The sequence below is a fragment of the Drosophila ficusphila genome, unplaced genomic scaffold (assembly GCF_018152265.1).
Source record: "Drosophila ficusphila isolate 14025-0441.05 unplaced genomic scaffold, ASM1815226v1 contig_106, whole genome shotgun sequence".
Lineage (NCBI taxonomy): Eukaryota > Metazoa > Arthropoda > Insecta > Diptera > Drosophilidae > Drosophila > Drosophila ficusphila.
Genome location: NW_025063993.1, coordinates 261,568 through 267,567, shown reverse-complemented (window position 1 = coordinate 267,567; position 6,000 = coordinate 261,568).

The following is a 6,000-nucleotide window of genomic DNA, read 5'->3' as shown; positions in this document are numbered from 1 at the left end:
TGGAACCAGGGGCGGACGCAGGGGGGTGTCCGGGGGTCCAGACCCCCCCCCCAAAATCTCAGACTTTTTTACAGCACACGGCTTTTCAACCATTTTTGATCGGACCCCCCCCAAACGTAAACATTTTTGATCGGACCCCCCAAACAACAAAAATTTTTCGATCGGCCCCCTCCCAAAATTTTTTCTGCGTCCGCCCCCGCCTGGAACTATAAGGTCCCCAGATGAAAGATCAAATGTCCTACTGCCTATAGCACAAAATGATTTTTTGACGGCTTTGCTTAACATATCATTATCAAAAGTCAATCATATACGAAATTCTTTAGGTCCTTTACTGGAGCAATCGTTGTTTTCGCAAGGAAGACTTTTTGAGGCTAAGAAATTTAATATCTTGCTTTAATTGGTCCGATCTTTACACCTGAAGTAATATGGCGGATGCCATAAATATATTTTATACTGTAATCAATTTTTTTTTTAATTCTTGTGTTTCGAAATACTATCCATCTATCGCTAGCAAACCTTCTTGGTTCAATAAAGAGTTAACACATTTAAGAAATGTAAAATGCAGACTTTATAGGAAAATTAAAAATACCGGTTCTCAATCTATCTATTCAAAATATTTAAAAGCTCGGACAAATTTTATCGTGCTTAATGCTCAGTATTACAAAAACTATTTAAGGATCAGGCAATAGCCGATTTATTTGCCCAGTTTTTTCAAACAACATACTCTGCGTTACCTCACTATGATCAGCATTATTCTTACGCTGTATCTAAGTCGAATTTAATATTCAGCCCCACTTTACACGAAAGCTCTATACTTTGCGATCTTCAGCGCGTTAAGCCTGTATATTCGCCAGGTCCTGATGGAATTTCTGGCTGTGTGCTTAGGTATTGCGCGGAAGCCTTGTGCAAGCCTCTTCTAAAATTGTTTACCCTCTCTTTGGAAACGTCACAGTTTCCCCATATGTGGAAAGAGTCTTTTGTAATTTCTCTTCACAAAAAAGGTAACAAATCGGATGCAAGCAATTATAGAGGTATCTCTAAATTGTCTGCCATTCCTAAGCTTTTTGAAAAAGTTGTCACCCCTCACTTGCAGCACGTGTGTTGGTCAATCATTCCACCGTGTCAACACGGTTTTATAAAACGAAGATCAACAACCACTAATCTCTTGGAGTTTACTTCATTTGTGATTGGGGGTTTTAAACACAATTTTTAAACAGATGTCATTTACACTGACTTTAGTAAAAATTCGTCTCTGTAAATCATTCACTTCTTGTAAGGGAACTTGACTTATTAGGTTTGCAGTATAAGGACATTTCTTGCCGTTCGAATTAATAGTCCATTCTTGAATATGGGTCACCGGCCTGAAGTCCCCAATAATGAATCAATTTTGCCCTACGGCGCCTAAATTAGGATGAAAACCTTTTATTACCCTCCTATTCTAGTAGAATACTTCGATTTTTTTTTAAATCTAGAAAAAGTATTAAAATTTATATCAGTTACTTACCGAAAAGTGATAATATATGAGCAAAAAGACAATAAATCATTAAATTTGCTATTTATAAATCAACTTTATTTTGTAACAAATTCATACATTGGAATTCATTTTAATAGTTAATTTCCTATTTGCTAAAATGTTAACTTTCTATTTCACATTTTTTCACGCTAATGTTGTTTTATTTACTAAAATACTTATTTGACTTGTTTTTTGTTTTTAGTATTTTTAACAAATTTGTTAAAATAAGTAAACTAACGAAAAATATGTTTCGCTTTGTAGTTAAAGAATGGTTGGTACACTTAAAATTTGTAAGGATGGCTATGGATGGCATTCTGCCAAATCTCGTTACGTTTTTAGTTTTTTTTTATGCCCTTGCAGAGGGTATTATAATATCAGCTAGAAGTTTCAGACCCCATAAAGTATTCATCTTCTTGATCAGCAGCACGATCTGAATCGAAATACGTCTGTACGTCTATCCGTCTGTCGGATCGGGCGACTATATCGGAAAGCTCCCATACGAGAGACTGAAAAATCGATCAATCGACTTCATTTCTTCCAGATGGTGTTGTTTAACTACCATTGTATTTCGAAATAATTTAAATTTCATTAAAATGGGATAACTATATCATATAGATACCATAGGAAAGATAGAAAAAAAATAAATATAAACATTGAAAAACCCGATGACCCCCCGGACACCTCCCCTGCGTCCGCCCCTGATGACTGATGATTTTTCATAAGAATCGGACAACTCTTTCATATAGCTGGAACAGAAAATATCGAAATATCTATTAGAATCAACGGAAATGAACGAAAAAAAATGATAACATCGTTGTTATTCATCATATACCTATGTAATAATTTTTGGATTATAGAGTTTTCTAATGACTTTCGAATTGAATTTCATAAAAATTGGACGACTATATCCTATAGCTATCATATGAACATTCGTCGAAAACATGTTGATGTTGTTTACGTATTTTTTTCGACATATTTTATGACTGCAAGGGTATATAAGCTTCGGTTTTCCGAAGGTAGCTTTCTCTCTTGTTTTCTGTATACGACCAATAAAAAAGCCAAAATATCATATGAAGATACAAATAACTACTTTAACTATTTAACTGTTATGTTAATTCGGATAAATTGATAACCGTTACAGAGCGAATGTCTGATACCGAATTTTAACATTATCTTAAGCGGATAACGAATGTTCAATTAAATATAATAAAATGCGGTAACACATTCAATAGCATAAACAAAATATATTTGAAACATTAAAAACTATATGGATTACCCATTTGTGTATGTGCATCAGTAGCAGTATTAACTAAAGTTAGGTAGGATACAGACATAGAACAGAACACAACTGTTCTGAAGGCAGTGTTAATTCGTTTTGTGAAAAATGTTTTTTGTTCTCAAAATTAATAATAAAAAAGACAAAAATTAACACGCACGGTGAATTGGAATTAATTAAAAATACCTTTGGAAATCTTAAATAAAATAATAATATTTGTGGACGGCTTTCCTCGTACTAACGAAGCACACCGTAATGATGATCCGATGAATGATTTTGATTTTATACAAAATCAAAAATAACACTGCTCTGCATGGGTTTTGCGAATAAAATGCGATATAGTGTTTTCGAAAGGTTTTTTCGTGCTGATCACGAATCCGGAGTCACGTGACACGCTCCCAGCCCTAACGGTGCATGCAAATTTTGGTATCGTTTTAAAGATCACAAATCAAGCTTCAATTTCAATATTACTAAATTTCGTAGCACGGATTCCGGATTCGTGATCAGCACGAAAAACCTTACAGAGAGACTATATCGCATCTTGTTCGCAGCTCAAAAGTTGAAATTTTTAGAGCAGTGTAATTGTTTTATGAAAATCGGGAAAAAAGAATTTCGCTGGCGTTTCCTCTCTGGAATTCAATGAATCAAATATGATATTCAAATGGGTAAAGTGGCCTTTTTGGCAAAAATGTGTACGAACAACATGTTCAATGTTTTCCTGTAAAAAACGTTCTGTGTGCCACTTGAATTTAATCAAATCCAAGAGATTGAACTAAAGAAGTTGTAAGTCAATATTTAAAAAGCTATAGGTAAATTTATTTGACAACAGTTTTTGACCTTATTGTTCCTATGGCAGCTACTTATAGATAGGTATCCGTTGTTTGACAAACAATTGATACTTTATTTAATTGACTAACAATTAATTTTCAGATGAATTTGTAAATAAGTAGCGCAAAGCAAATACTTATTTTCTACTTTTTAGAAATGTGCAGACTACTATCTTGGTTAACTGGTGCTTTAAACTGGTCCGCTTAATTTGAAAGTGAAAAACTAATTAAAAACTGGTTTCAAATTTAACGCCCAGATTTGTCTATAATTTAGTGGGTAAGTAATAAAGAATTCAGGCCGGCTCCGATAACGATAAAAAGAAATGATACTTATATATTTATGTGCTTATGTATAACACATTTGCATTATTTTGAAACAAGTTTTATGAAATGGGTAAAATTATGCTTTCAGACATAATACATAAAAATTAAGATTGAAATTGCTTTAATTTTTTTTTTACCTTGGCATATCTATTTTATCAAACATTTTTCGAAAACCAACAAAAAAAAAACTCATGACTAAGAAAAGGATTCTGCCTTCAGAAGACCAATTGGTAACTAAAACATTTCTGAGCTGCCGGGAAATTTGGTCTCGGTGTATAGCAATGATACTTACTTTTTAAGATGTATGGAATACGTCACTAAATGTGAGTCATTTGATATGAATTATAATAAGGGCTGTGAACCCAAATAATTTTTGCTGCGGTTCAGTTTAGGTACTAATCTAACTAAGCTCCACGTTCGTGATTTTCGGAATTTTTACATCCCAAACAGGCTTGCAGTACACTATTCTCAATAATGATAAGGCCCACTAAAAGGTTTCTGAACATCATTATACCCTTGCAGAGCAAAAGGGTGTTATAATTTCAGTCAGAAGTTTGCAACGCAGTGAAGGAGACACCTAAGACACCATAAAGTGTATATATTCTTGATCAGCACGATTATCTGAATCCAAATACTGTCAGTTTGTCCGTTTCTACGCAAGCTAGTCTTTCAGTTAGATACAGTTTTGAATCTTGCTGAAACTTTCCCAACTTTTCTCTTCGCTCTCTTCAAGTGAACGGTCGTGTTTTTTATGCGCTCCAAATTTTTCATTTTTATCTATACAAACCAGCGGTGGTTCTGTTTTACATTTGAATATATAAACATTTTAATACACTTGTTTTCAAAACCGTTCGCTTCGCGAGTGAATTTTGTGCGTTTTATCATAAAATAATAAACTTTAACGATCTGATTTTTGTCTTTTTGACTACTTTCTTTTGTGCTTCGTCCGTCAACAGTAGTGTTGTTGTTAGAAGTGCATGCATATTAACTGACCCGCTCTCCCGCTTTTCTCTTTTATACTAACATACTCGAAAGTTCTAAGCGTGCAATTTATACGCTCTTGCGGTACATTTGAGTTGTTCGCTTACAAATTTCGATTTGATTTTCTCTCGGCACAGTGGTCCGTAACATAATAAACATGGAGTCCTACAATGTCTGCTTAAAAAAAACCTGCCTTCAGGTTATAAAGCCTGAGCAGGCTAAACTCACTTGTTGGCTTTGTGACAGGATGGTGCACACTAAGTGCGCTGGATTCACAGGGCGGACAAGCGACGATCTGATTTTCAGTTCTGCTGTGAAGCTTGTCGCGAAGTTGCGAAGGAAATTAAGTCCTTCATGAGCCAAACTAAAGGCGGCCTTAAGGGACTGATCACTAGTTTTGGCATAGCTAGGGATAGTTTTGCCAAGGCTGATGATCTATTCTCAGCGCTGGACTCGCAGTTTAATAGCCTTAAGCTATTAGATGAGTCCCCGAAGCGCAAAAAGGCTGCTGGTGGTAGGCCTGAGGGAATCATCCCGCAACTCCAAAGCGACCAGCAGAACTCCTCTGCGGATGAGCAGTCGACTTTAGCCCCTCAAATGTTGTTAAGATCGGCAGCTAAAAAAGATTCGGACCCCGATCAATTCACAGTGGAGTGTATGAGACCAATGCCTATAAAAAGTTTTCGACCTGTAATTCCACCTAATCCGCTAAATATTCCCCGACAAGAGGTTTTTGAGACCGGACTACCGGACCAAATTGTCACTGCAGGGCAGCGTTGCCAGTTTTTTTTTTGCCAAGTCGGGACTTAGTAACTTTTTTAGTGAAAAAAGCGGGACTCTTACGTCGAAAGCTGGACATAATAAAAAACGTATATAACCAGAAGTTTTTAAAATATTTACTACTTCACTGCACTAAAACAAACGGTAATCGTTATTCTTTCGTTGATAATCGTACGTTTTCGTGAAACAGAAAATTATAAGCAAATGAAAATAAGGAAAGAGCGAAGAGAAAGAGAGGAAGTCGCAGTCGCACGCGCCTCTCTCACTCCTGAGCGCTTCATCAGCCCGCACGTTCGAAT